The following is a 14,364-nucleotide window of genomic DNA, read 5'->3' on the forward strand; positions in this document are numbered from 1 at the left end:
TTTTCTACAGAACCGATCTAATTGTAAAACAGTATTTTATACTTAAGAGACCCTTCAACTGGCCACCGTTCGCCATCCTCCAGTGGGTACCGCGGCCATGCAGTATCACATAGGAAGACCAGGTGTGTCTTCTTTAAGCCCTGAGGATCGAACCTATTCCAGTTTTTCAGGATAGAGTTGAAAGGAGTGAGGCTGGAATTGTTAGCTCCCATCTGTAAGAGAGAAAAAAGCGACCAGCACCATCTTTCTACCGGAGGCGTCCCTCCCTGCTCTAGATGGGGGTGTGGACAGACTTTATACCAAAAGCTTTTCCTGCCTAGTTGGACTTAGTCTGTCCCTTATCGACGCAGACATCACACTCGTCCCTCCCGGTTCTACCACCGAGACGAGGTGGGGATGCACCAGGGGCAGACCTGATGGCATCCCTGATTGACGTCCAGCTCCTCACCATTAAAACCTTGCTTGCCTCTGATGCCACTGGGGTGCAATCAGAGTAACCTTCTGAAATGCCTCCCAAGCCAAGACCACTGGGGGAGACATTCATCACCTGAGTGACTGTGCACAACCCTGAGTATATTCCTGACCACAATAAAACCGATATGAACATAAAACTGAGATGTTCCTTCCAAGCATCACCACACCAGTGTAAGAGCCTCCTCTGGTCCACTAAGAGCCAGTGTTGCCAAAGGGGGGGGGGGGGAAACAGCATTGCAGTTGCAATCTAAGTAACCTTTAACCTCAGAGATGCTCTTGGAGCTAGAGCTCCATCTAGCTTCCAGACTTTCCATGCCTAGTGAGGCTAGGCGCTTCCTGACTACCAATCCAAGTTTGGGACCTAGGCCACAGTACACATTAGCAACATGGATTACAAGTCCCTAGAAAGCCTATGACCCAATAGATTAGGTTAGTACTTCTAGTTCCCAAGGAGTTATGAAATGGTCAAAGAGACCGAAAAGTTTGACCGAGAAAGGAGAGTTCAGTCCACACGCTTTGCCCATTTCTGGTTGGTTCCTGAAGGAGACATTGGGTGCCTCTTGGCATTGGCAGGTCGGTATAAATCCCCGACAGGTTTCTGCCATAAGCCATATGAGGTCGCCGCGGAACCGTAGAGCAGGGCTCCTCACTTGCTTCGCGCAGGGGGTTTCATTCATTCACACAACCACACCGTAGAGTTAGTAAAGTACAGTGGCAAACGTGTTCGCTAGGAGAACAAAGAACTAGAGCTCCAAGCATCCTTACCTTGTCCTGAAGGATCCCAGATGAGCCCCCGAGATGAAAGGTTGTTGCTGAATCATGCAAAGATGCTGGGGTTCTTGGCCTCTGGAGGAGAAGAATTCAACCCAGGGCCAGACACGAGGCTGGATCGCTCAGAGCTTTTGTGTGATAAAGCTTTATTAAAGTATAAAGGAGATAGAGAAAGCTTCTGACATAGACATCAGAAAGGGGTAGAAAGAGTACCCACTTGCTAGTGTTAGCAATGGAATTATATACTCTCAAATTAGTTATTACAGTGAATCAAAAGAATGTCTAGAGGTTGTAAAGACCTCACCAGACCTACTTCCGTAATTTGCATTTTGAGATAACAGAATTAGCCAGAAGGTTTTTTCCAGAGACTGTCCTCAAGCAGGATACGTTATTGTTATATGATCCTAAGGAATGTAGATGGACAAAAATGTTTGTCCTTTCTTCTTCCTTGAGAATTCCAGACCCCTCTCTCCTTGGTGACCCCTAGACTTCTTATCAATCTGCCTAGGAATTGTCTCTCTCAATCATTCAGTTCATTAATTAATGGATCCAAGTGAAAAACATTTTTTTTTTAATTTAAAAAATTATGCTTTAAGAAACTTGAAGACTTAACACTGTGAAAGGGACATTTAATTTATCTGGAGCAGTTTCCAAAAAATGGCATGATATATTATTCTTATTCTTCCATCTTTTGGAGGCAAGTGCTCAGGGCTGGTGCACTGGGATGATCTAGAGGGATGGAATGGGGAGGGAGGTGGAAGGGGGGTTCAAGATAGGGAACACATGTAAATCCATGGCTGATTCATGTCAATGTATGACAAAAACTACTACAATATTGTAAAATAATTAACCTCCAACTAATAAAAATAAATGAAAACAAACAAACAAACAAAAATAGGAATTAGTTGTGGTAAAATGCACTGAACCTAAAATTCACCATCTTAACCATTTTTAAGTGTACAGTTCAGTTCTAAGTACATTCATAATGTTGTGTAACCAACCTTGTGAATTCTTTTCATCTTGCAAAACTGAAACACTGTCCCACTAAACAACTCTCATTTCCTAAACCCCAGGAACTATCATTCTGCTTTCTGTCCCAGGAATCTGACTCCTCTAGATACCTCACCTGAGTGGATTCACACAATATTTGTCCTCTTGTGTATTGCTTATTTGACTTATCAAAATGTCCCCAAGGTTTATCCATGTTGTAGATGTGCCAAAACTTCCTTCATTTTTAAGGCTGAAAAATATTCCACTGTACATGTATATCACGTTTTGTTTATCTGTTCATCCATCAACACATAAGGTGTTCTTGATTATAGACAACAATGTTCTATGAAAAAACAGTTTAACATAAAAGGAAAATCTTTATTGGCAGTGGTAAATAAATTATTTGGAAAACATATTGTCATATAAAATGAATTTTGTAATCCATTGCTTTTAAAAATACTTCAATATGTATATGCTAATTCTAATCTCCTAATTTATCACTTCTCCTCACATTTCCTCATAGGTAACCATAAATTTGATTTTGAGAACTGTGAGCCTGTTTTGTAAATAATTTCATTTGTATCATTTTTATTAGATTCCACATATAAGTAATATCATATAAAATAAACATTAAGGACCTACTGCATAGCACAGGGAAATAAAAAAGAATATAAATACACACACACATATACTGTTGTATTTTCTCAGTTGTGTTCAACTCTTTGCGACTTCATGTACTACCGGCCATCAGGCTCCTCTGTTCATGGAATTTTCCAGGCAAGAATACTGGAGTGGGTGGTTGCCATTTCCTACTGCAGGGGATCTTCCTGACCCAGGGATCAAATATACCCAGGGAAATATATATAAGTATATATGAAAGTGAATGTTGCTCAGTCATGTCTGACTCTTTGCGACCCCATGGACTGTATAGTCCGTGGAGTTCTCCAGGCCGCAATACTGGAGTGGGTAGCCTTTCTCTTCTCCAGGGGATTTTCCCAACCCAGGGATGGAACCCAGGTCTCCCGCATTGCAGGCGGATTCTTTACAAGCTGAGCCACAAGGGAAGCCCAAGAATACTGGAGTGGGTAGCTTATCCCTTCTTCAGCGGATCTTTCCAACCCAGGAATCAAACCGGGGTCCCATGCATTGCAGGTGGATTCTTTACCAACTGAACTATCAGGGAAGCTTTGCTATACACCTGAAACTAACACAACTTTGTATATAAACTATACTACAATTTTTTTTTTAATGAATAAAAGAAAAAAATACTTCAATGTGAAAAGCAATTTGGTAGTTTTGTAAAAAGTTAAATATAGAAATACTGCATGATTTAGCAGTTTTATTTTCAGGTATAACCAAAGTAAATAAAATCAGGGAGTCACATATATTTGTACACCAGTATTCATAGCAGTGGTATTGAAAACATTCAACAGTAGAGAACAATCCAATGTCCATTGATGGATGAATGAATAAACAAAATGTAGTATATAACATACAATGTAATATTACTCAGGCTTAAAAAAGAAGGGAATTCTGGCACATGCTACAACATGGGTGAACTTTGAAGACATTATGCTAAGTGAAACAAGTCAATCACAGGTGGACAAATATTGTATAATTCCACTTATATGAGGTTCCTAGAGCAGTCAAATTCATAGACACAGAGAATAACTGTTGGTCTCCAGGGACTGGATCGAGAGGAGAATGGGGAGTTATTGATTAATGGGTATGGAGTTTCTGTTTGGGATGACAAAAGAAGTTATGGAAAAAGATAGTGGTGAATTCAATGTGGACACACATTGTAAATGTACTTAATGGCACTGAATTATAAACTTAAAAATAATTATTAAAATGGTAAATTTTATGTTATGTATATTTTACCACAGTTTTTAAAGAGTCATCTGTTTGATCTTTCCTTTCTTTTAACAATCTGAATTTAATCTACTTCATTATAAGCAACTCTATAGTCTGGAAAGCCAACTTGGGCCTTGGAATCAGGCAGATTTTGCTCTGCTACTTATTAGCTGTGTGATCTTTGACTTATGACTGAAACTCTCTGAGCTTCAGTTTTCTCATCTATATGAATTATCAATTTTTACTTTTAGGTAGTAGAATCCTGGCAGTGGACAAAACCTCATACTGAAAAATAAAATCATATTAGTACCCAGAAAGATAAAACATATAAGTGAAACTGTGCTATATATATAAAGGAGGTGTATTTTATGGTGGTAGGAGTGAGGGGAGGAAGTCCCATTACCCCTGCCTCTACCCCCACAAGTCGCTTCCCTAGACCTCTAGTCTCTGGATCATTGAAATGCTGCTTAGGAGTAATCTATGATTACACATGTGTGAAAGTACTTTGTAAACTACAGTGAAGTGAAGCAAAGTCGCTCAGTCATGTCTGACTCTTTTGCGACCCCATGGACTGTAGCCTACCAGGCTCCTCCCATGGGATATTCCAGGCAAGAGTACTAAAGTGGGTTGCCATTTCCTTCTCCAGAGGATCTTCCCTACCCAGGGATCAAACCCGGGTCTCCCGCATTGTAGGCAGACGCTTTACCGTCTGAGACAAATGAGAGCTACAGTTGTTATGATCATGTTCTACTTTTATCTTATCCCAGGTGTGGCAAAGCAAATGCAAGCAGTATAAGACAGAACACTAGATGGCAGCAGCAGAAAGACTGAAAAGCAGGGAAAAAAAGGACAACATAGCCCTGTCCACTCTTCCTCTCCCTAACGGTATTCACTTTCATAACAAAACAATATTCATTAGGCTAAAATTTTTCAGTTTTAAAAATTTCATATTTAAGCAACTCTAACATAATAATCTATCTCCATTATATAATCAGAAGGAACAAATTAAAGTAGAAACTGAAAGACAGAACCATAATCGCTTAAATAAACAGTTGCCAAGATTCTGCTGCTTTTTAGTTGTGATAAAAACTGGATAAGGCCTATAGCACCATACCTTTAGTATACTTCACACTCCAGGATGATGTTAATTGAACTCTGTAGCCAAATGAAGAGCAGCAGTGGATTAACACTAATATATGTCACCTAATACCAGGAAAATTAGAGATTCCAAGGGGACATTTCATGCAAAGATGAGCACAATAAAGGACAGAAATGGCATGGGCCAAACAGAGGCCAATGGTATTAAGAAGAGGTGGCAAGAATACACAGAATAACTACGCAAAAAATATCTTTATGACCCAGATAACCACAATGGTGTGATCACTCACCTAGAGCCAGACATCCTGGAATGTGAAGTCAAGTGGGCCTTAGGAAGTATCACTAAAAACAAAGCTAGTGGAGTTGATAGAGTTAATGGAATTCCAGTTGAGCTATTTCAAATCTTAAAAGATGATGCTGTGAAAATGCTGCATTCATTATGCCAGCAAATATGGAAAACTCAGCAGTGGCCACAGGACTGGAAAAGGTCAGTTTTCATTCCAATCCCAAAGAAAGGCAATGCCAAGAATGCTCAAACTATCATACAATTGCACTCATCTCACACACTAGCAAAGTAAAGCTCAAAATTCTCCAAGCCAGGCTTCAACAGTATGTGAACTGTAAACTTCCAGATGTTCAAGCTGGATTTAGAAAAAGGAGAAGAACCAGAGATCAAATTGCCAACATCTGTTAGATCATAGAAAAAGCAAGAAAGTTCCAGAAAAAATATCTATGTTTGCTTTATTGACTACACCAAAGCCTTTGACTGTGTGGATCACAGCAAACTGTGGAAAATTCTCAAAGAGATGGGAATACCAGATCCCCTGACCTGCCTCCTGAGAAATCTGTATGCAGGTCAAGAAGCAACAGTTAAAACTGGACATGGAACAACAGACTGGTTTCAAATAAGAAAAGGAGTACGTCAAGGCTGTATATTGACACCCTGCTTATTTGGCTTACATGCAGAGTACATCATGCAAAATGCTTGGCTGGATGAAGCACAAGCTGAAATCGAGATTGCTGGGAGAAATATCAGTAACCTCAGATATGCAGATGACACCACCCTTATGGCAGAAAGCAAAGAAGAACTAAAGAGCCTCTTGATGAAAGTGAAAGAGGAGAGTGAAAAAGTTGGCTTAAAACTCAGCATTCATAAAACTAAGATCATGGCATCTGGTCCCATCACTTCATGGCAAATAGATGGGGAAACAGTGGAAACAGCATCAGACTTTATTTTTGTGGGCTCCAAAATCACTGCAGATGGTGACTGCAGTTGTGAAATTAAAAGACGCTTGCTCCTTGGAAGGAAAGCTATGACTAAACTAGACAGCATATTAAAAAGAAGAGACATAAAAAAAAGCAGAGACATTACTTAACCAACAAAGGTCCATCTAGTCAAAGCGATGGTTTTTCCAGTAGTCATGTATGGACGTGTGAGTTGGACTATAAAGTAAGCTTAGTGGTGAAGAATTGATGCTTTTGAACTGTGGTGTTGGAGAAGACTCTTGAGAGATCCTTGGACTGCAGGGAAATCCAACCAGTCCATCCTAAAGATCAGTTCTGAATATTCATTGGAAGGACTGATGCTGAAGTTGAAACTCCAATACTTTGACCACCTCATGTGAAGAGCTGACTCATTTGAGAAGACCCTGATGCTAGGAAAGATTGAGGGCAGGAGGAGAAGGGGACGACAGAAGATGAGATGGTTAGATGGCATCACCGACTCGATGGACATGAGTTTGAGGAAGCTCTGGGAGTTGGTGATGGACAGGGAGGCCTGTCATGCTGCAGTCCATGGGGTCCCAAAGAGTCGGACACAACTGTGACTGAACTGAACTGAACTGAACTGAATACTGCCTTTTCAATGTTTTTTCTGCTGCCATCTAGTGTTCTGTCTATACTGTCTGCATTAGCTTTTTAGTATTAACTGGTATCCCTTTGTATCCCTAAATGCCATTGCAAGAAAGGATCTGGGTATTCTAACGTCTCTGTCAATGATCTTTTCACTTTAGACAGGAAGTATATTGATAATTGAACAGAGTTTCAAACTGCTTGCATATTCCACCCCCCCTCCCCATTTCTCAGTACAGTTTGTAATAATATTATAAATAAAGCTAAGGCTGCAGATTAGCTTTACTCTGCTCTCTTCCTAAAATCATTTGTTGAATGCCTATGTTTAGTATGTTTGGGTGCAAAGACATATACCATCTTCAAGGAGCTCACACTCTCATGAAGAAGATAGACAATATGTACAGTGCAGTAAGATATACACTACTAAAGTGCAGGGTTTTTTTTTAATTAATTTGTTTTTTATTGAAGGATAATTGCTTTACAGAATTTTGTTGTTTTCTGTCAAACTTCAACATGAATCCATATGTAAAATAGATAGCCAAGGGAAGTTTGCTGTATGGCTCTGGAAACTCAAACAGGGGCTCTGTATCAACGTAGAGGGGTCGGATGGGGAGTGTGATGGGAGGGAGATTCAAAAGGGAGGGGATATATGTAAGTGAAGGGTTTTATGCGAACATTACCCAAGCAATGGGAGACAGTAAAAGGACCTATAGAGAGTAAGTACTAAGACATTTCTGTTAAGGGAGCATGTTTGAGAAAATGCAACTAATTCAACATTTTTTAAGGATTATGGCAGCCAGGGGAGGAGAATGTATTAATAGTGTGACAGAGAGATGAGGCTGGGCAATAAGCAGAGTCCAGATGTTGAAGAACTTTGGAAGATTTTGAACTTTATCTTGAAGTCAATGGCTAATCATTGCTTAAGCCAAATAATGACATAATAAGGCTTTAGAAAGATTACTTACTGTAGTATGGAGGCTGGATTAGGTGGTGTGGAGGGAAAGATTCAAGAGGACGGGCAGAGAAACAAGAGGCTGTCACTATACTCCAAGCAAGAGATAAAAGTGACTCATCTGTATTAGAGAAGTATCACTGAATATAGAGAAAACTAAACGGATCCTGTATAAACTGTCAGATTTGGTGATTTATTGAATGGGAAAGTTCATTTGGAGAGAGTGAGGCATTGTGAATGATGACCTGGTTTCTGTCTTGTGCAGCTTGGATAGAGAATACAGGGGAAAGAAATAGGTGGGAGTATAAAAGCAGGATATTAAATTCAGTTTTTAACATGTTGAATATAAGAACTATGAAACATTTAAGTAGAATAGGTAGTTGGATACATAGTTTTTGTCTGGGAAGGAGACAGTGTTGGATCAGTGTTGGACAGTCCCATCACCCTCCCCATCCCACCCCTCTGGGTTGATACAGTGCCTCTGTTTGAGTTTCCTGAGCCATACAGCAAATTCCCATTGGCTATCTATTTTACATACAGATTCATGTTGAGGTTTGATGGAAAATATCAAAATTTTGTAAAGCAATTATCCTTCAATAAAAAATAATTGAAAAAAAAATCCCTGCACTTTATCAACAACATATATAAGTGGTAGCTGGAATCATAAGAATGGATCAGATTGACTATAGAAAGTTGTCTGGGTTTAAAAAGAAAGAGTTAACATTAAAACCCCAAGGAACATCAACATTTAAGGGTTGGATGGTATAAGAAGAACTTACAAAGGAAACTAGGATAGAGACAGGGTGGTTAAAAGGGAAAAAGTTGATAAGGACAGAAACACCTGCTAGATTTAGCTTAATGAAACTCTTAGGTGATCTTGTCGATAGCAATTTCAGATAAATTATAAGTGCAGAAAGTCAGATTCCCATGAATTAAAGAAAGAATAAGAAAACTTACAGTAGTATAATGGACTATACTCATTGAACGGCTTTCTTGAGTGCATCAATTAGATTCTGAATAAAATAGATATTTAGGGTATTGCTGGGTTTTTGAGGCACTCTTCCTACAAGCTAAAATAAGGATAAGCTGAAACCAGAACAGATACCAACAAGCAATCAGAAACATGGCTTAAATATGAAGGCAAATATTATTATCAACACTAAAATCTAACAAAAGACAAACTTGATTCTTGGGTCAGCATCAAGCAAGGGAGCTGAATTTGAGGGTGTGGCCATTAAGCCAAGCCCCTTAAAAAATGGTCCCAGGTTGGTAATATCTCTGACACACACAGAGAGACAAAAGCAAATTTTCTCTGGAAGAAAGTTTTTTCAATTTAAATTCCTTGGAGTCCAGCAAGTGAAGACCAATAAAACATAAACTCACAATAAAGGGTCACAAATACGAAGGACAAAACTATTGAGTGAATGTCAACAGATAAAGAGCAAACAACAGATTTAGACTCCTAGGGACTTCCTCCAGTTACTGAAATAAATATAAATTATGAAATTTCTGTGTATGAATTGTTTCATGAGGTACTAGGCAAAATCCAAAAATGAGTAAGCATTATGTCTGACTCTGTGACTTTATGGACTGTAGTCAGCCAGGCTCCTTTGTCCATGGGATTCTACAGGCAAGAATACTGAAGTGGGTTCCCATTTCCTTCTCCAGGGGATCTTTCCAACCCAGGGATCGAACCCATGTCTCTCTCTCTTTTTTTTTTTTTAAATTTATTTTTTATTAGTTGGAGGCTAATTACTTCACAATATTGTAGTGGTTTTTGTCATACATTGACATGAATCAGCCATGGATTTACATGTATTCCCCATCCCGATCCCCCCTTCCACATCCCTCTCTACCCAATCCCTCTGGGTCTTCCCAGTGCACCAGGACTGAGCACTTGTCTCGTGCATCCAACCTGGGCTGGTGATCTGTTTCACCATAGATGATATACATGTTTCAATGCTGTTCTCTCGAAACATCCCACCCTCGCCTTCTCCCACAGAGTCCAAAAGTCTGTTCTGTACATCTGTATCTCTTTTTCTGTTTTGCATATAGGGTTATCATTACCATCTTTCTAAATTCCATATAAATATGTTAGTATACTGTAATGTTCTTTTTTTTTTTTCTTGATAAAACTTTATTACACTCTAGTCAGTATTTAATATCATACAGTCTAACCCTAATAACAAGTAGAGTCAAAAATGGTTTGGTGTGTGAAAGCAAAAGGATATTATTTGACCTTTTATTTAAACAATATTAAAGTTATATCTTTTTTTTTTAATTGAGCACAGCTTTCACTTTATTTATTTATTTTTTTTGTAATTAGTTTTTTTTTTTTTTTTTCCCAGTGGGTTTTGTCATACATTGATATGAATCAGCCATGGATTTACATGTATTCCCAATCCCGATCCCCCCTCCCACCTCCCTCTCCACCCGATTCCTCTGGGTCTTCCCAGTGCACCAGGCCAGAGCACTTGTCTCATGCATCCCACCTGGGCTGGTGATCTGTTTCACCATAGATAGTATACATGCTGTTCTTTTGAAATATCCCACCCTCACATTCTCCCACAAAAAAGTCTGTTCTGTATTTCTGTGTCTCTTTTTCTGTTTTGCATATAGGGTTATCGTTACCATCTTTCTAAATTCCATATATATGTGTTAGTATGCTGTAATGTTCTTTATCTTTCTGGCTTACTTCACTCTGTATAATGGGCTCCAGTTTCATCCATCTCATTAGAACTGATTCAAATGAATTCTTTTTAACGGCTGAGTAATATTCCATGGTGTATATGTACCACAGCTTCCTTATCCATTCATCTGCTGATGGGCATCTAGGTTGCTTCCATGTCCTGGCTATTATAAACAGTGCTGTGATGAACATTGGGGAGCACGTGTCTCTTTCAGATCTGGTTTCCTCAGTGTTTATGCCCAGAAGTGGTATTGCTGGGTCATATGGCTACCCACAGCAATCTATAGATTCAATGCAATCCCTATTAAGCTACCAATGGTATTTTTCACAGAACTAGAACAAATAATTTCACAATTTGTATGGAAATACAAAAAACCTCGAATAGCCAAAGTAATCTTGAGAAAGAAGAATGGAACTGGAGGAATCAACCTGCCTGACTTCAGACTCTACTACAAAGCCACAGTCATCAAGACAGTATGGTACTGGCACAAAGACAGAAATAGAGATCAATGGAACAGAATAGAAAGCCCAGAGATAAATCCACGAACCTATGGACACCTTATCTTTGACAAAGGAGGCAAGGATATACAATGGAAAAACGACAACCTCTTTAACAAGTGGTGCTGGGAAAACTGGTCAACCACTTGTAAAAGAATGAAACTAGAACACTTTCTAACACCATACACAAAAATAAACTCAAAATGGATTAAAGATCTAATGTAAGACCAGAAATTATAAAACTCTGAGAGGAAAGCATAGGCAAACACTCTCCGACATAAATCACAGCAGGATCCTCTATGACCCACCTCCCAGATTATTGGAAATAAAAGCAAAAATAAACAAATGGGACCTAATGAAACTTAAAAGCTTTTGCACAACAAAGGAAACTATAAGCAAGGTGAAAAGACAGCCCTCAGATTGGGAGAAAACAATAGCAAATGAAGCAACAAAGGATTAATCTAAAAAATATACAAGCAACCCCTGCAGCTCAATTCCAGAAAAATAAATGACCCAATCAAAAAATGGGCCAAAGAACTAAACAGACATTTCTCCAAAGAAGACATACAGATGGCTCACAAACACATGAAAAGATGCTCAACATCACTCATTATCAGAGAAATGCAAATCAAAACCACAATGAGGTACCATTACACGCCAGTCAGGATGGCTGCTATCCAAAAGTCTACAAGCAATAAATGCTGGAGAGGGTGTGGAGAAAAGGGAACCCTCTTACACTGTTGGTGGAAATGCAAACTAGTACAGCCACTATGGAAAACAGTGTGGAGATTTCTTAAAAAACCTGGAAATAGAACTGCCATATGACCCAGCAATCCCACTTCTGGGCATACACACTGAGGAAACCAGATCTGAAAGAGACACGTGCACCCCAATGTTCATCGCAGCACTGTTTATAATAGCCAGGACATGGAAGCAACCTAGATGCCCATCAGCAGATGAATGGATAAGGAAGCTGTGGTACATATACACCATGGAATATTACTCAGCCATTAAAAAGAATTAATTTGAATCAGTTCTAATGAGATGGATGAAACTGGAGCCCATTATAGAGTGAAGTAAGCCAGAAAGATAAAGACCATTACAGTATACTAACGCATATATATGGAATTTAGAAAGATGGTAACGATAACCCTATACACAAAACAGAAAAAGAGACACATATGTGCAGAACAGACTTTTGGACTCTGTGGGAAAAGGCGAGGGTGGAATGTTTCGAGAGAACAGCATCGAAACATGTATATTATCTATGGTGAAACAGATCACCAGCCCAGGCTGGATGCATGAGACAAGTGCTCAGTCCTGGTGCACTGGGAAGACCCAGAGGAATCGGGTGGAGATGGAGGTGGGAGGGGGGATCGGGATGGGGAATACATGTAAATCCATGGCTGATTCATGTCAATGTATGACAAAAACCACTACAATATTGTAAAGTAATTAGCCTCCAACTAATAAAAATAAATGAAAAAAAAAAAGAATAAAACGGTTGCAGAAATTTCCCAGGGTTAAAAAAAATAATAATAAAGAATCAATGTTTGTGCTAAACAGAAGATAAGACAGAGTTAAAGTTTTAACAAATTAGGTCAATCTAGTGAAGTTACACGTATGCAACAGAAAAATGAAAATATTCAAGAATTTATAGATCTTGATGAACAAATGAACCTTAATATATATCCGAGAGGGAGAAAATAAGGAAAATTGCAGAGAGGTTAATATTTGGAAGAATAAAGATTGAGAATTTTCAAAACATCATGAAAGACATATCAACAAGATTTTAGAAGCAGAAAGTATATAAATCAGGATAAATAAAAAGTAACATGGTTTTGGTTCAAGATGAATCCATGAACACACTTGATCTACAGCTACATATGGAACAATTTCTGAACAACAAACAAAAATCCTCAAATCTTTCTGAGAGACTCCTATGCATCACATGAACAGAACAGAAAGCTCATATTGAAATAGGAGAGACTGGGACACAATCTCACCATAAACCCCACCCCAGTCTGGCAACCCACAGTTGAGAAGGAACTCATAAATATGAAGCTTCTCCCAGAGGAGAAGTATTATTGCCTGGAAAATCCTGTGGACAAGGGAGTCCAAGGGGTCGCAAAGAGCGACTGAGCATGCACACACACATGCCATGCTCACTTGAACCTTAACCCCTAAACCAACCCCTAACTCTATTTTAAAAATTTTTATTGGAGTATAGTTGATTTACAATGTTGTGTTAGTTTCTCCTATACAGAAAAGTGAATCAGTTTATATATATATATATACACACACACACACACAAGTGTGTGTGAGTGTTAAGGTGCTTCAGTCATGTCTGACTTTTTGTGGCCCTATGGACTGTAGCCTGCCAGGCTTTTCTGTCCATGGGATTTCAGGCAAGAATACTAGTGTAGGTTGCCATTTCCTTCTCCAGAGGATCTTCCTGACCTGCAGGGATCAAACTCACATCTTCTTCATTGGCAGGTGGATTCTTTATCACTGAGACACCCAGGGAAGCCCAAGTGTGTGTGTGTGTGTGTGTGTGTGTGTGTGTATCCACTCTTTTTTTTAGATTTTTTCCCATAAAGACCATTACAGAGTACTGAGTAGAGTTCCCTGTGCTATAAAGTAGGTCCTTATTAGTTATCTATTTTATATTGGGTTGGACAAAAAATTTATTTCATTTTTTCCATAAGATTTACAAAAAACCCAAACACACTTTTTGACCAAATCAATACATAGTTGTGTGTATATGTCATTTCCAATTTCCCAAGTTATCTCTCCTTCCCCTTCTCCCATAACTGCAAGTTTGTTTTCTACATCTGTGACTCTATTTCTGTTTTGTAAAAAAGTTCATTTGTAACATTTCTTTAGATTCCACAAATAAGTGATATCATATGATATTTTTCTTTCTCTGACTTACTTCATTCAGTATGAGAATCTGTAGGTCCATTGATGTTGCTGCTAAAGACATTATTTTGTTATTTTCCATGGCTGAGTAATATTTCACTCTCTATATATACTACATCTTTACCCACTCCACTGTTGATGGACATTTAGGTTACTTCCCTGTCTTGGCTATTGTAAATTGTACTGTAATGAATATTGGGGTGCATGTATTTCTTTGGATAATGGTTTTCTACAGATCTATGCCCAGGAGTGGGATTGCTGGAAC

Source organism: Cervus canadensis, chromosome X (genome assembly GCF_019320065.1).
Source record: "Cervus canadensis isolate Bull #8, Minnesota chromosome X, ASM1932006v1, whole genome shotgun sequence".
Classification (NCBI taxonomy): Eukaryota; Metazoa; Chordata; class Mammalia; order Artiodactyla; family Cervidae; genus Cervus; species Cervus canadensis.